This window comes from Chrysemys picta, chromosome 11, assembly GCF_011386835.1.
Source record: "Chrysemys picta bellii isolate R12L10 chromosome 11, ASM1138683v2, whole genome shotgun sequence".
Taxonomy (NCBI): Eukaryota; Metazoa; Chordata; order Testudines; family Emydidae; genus Chrysemys; species Chrysemys picta.
In genome coordinates, this window is record NC_088801.1 from 2,712,104 (window position 1) to 2,712,869 (window position 766).

Consider the following 766-nt stretch of genomic DNA (forward strand, 5'->3'; position numbering starts at 1 on the left):
TGGGGCCGGCCCCCAGCAGTTCCCCCTCCCCCCTAGCAGCCCCTATTCCCTTCCACCCCCATGGGGCCGGCCCCCAGCAGTTCCCCCTCCCCCCTAGCAGCCCCTATTCCCTTCCACCCCCATGGGGCCGGCCCCCAGCAGTTCCCCCTCCCCCCTAGCAGCCCCTATTCCCTTCCACCCCCATGGGGCCGGCCCCCAGCAGTTCCCCCTCCCCCTAGCAGCCCCTATTCCCTTCCACCCCCATGGGGCCGGCCCCCAGCAGTTCCCCCTCTCCCCTAGCAGCCCCTATTCCCTTCCACCCCCATGGGGCCGGCCCCCAGCAGTTCCCCCTCCCCCCTAGCAGCCCCTATTCCTTCCACCCCCATGGGGCCGGCCCCCAGCAGTTCCCCCTCCCCCCTAGCAGCCCCTATTCCCTTCCACCCCCATGGGGCCGGCCCCAGCAGTTCCCCCTCCCCCCTAGCAGCCCCTATTCCCTTCCCTTCCCCCCCAGCAGCCCCTATTCCCTCCTCCCCATAGGGCCAGTCCCCTGCAGCCCCCCCTTCCCTTCCCTTCCCTTCCCTCCCATGGGACCAACCCCCAATAGCCCCCCCTCCCCCCTAGCAGCCCCTATTCCCTTCCATCCCCATGGGGCCAGCCCCCAGCAGCCCCCTCCCCCCATGGGGCCGGCCCCCAATAGCCCCCCCTCCCGGACGCGGCAGGAGCCCCCCGCCGTGAGCAGGTCCCGTCCCCTCTCCCCCGCCCTTACCGCCAGGCAGCGCCGCTCTGT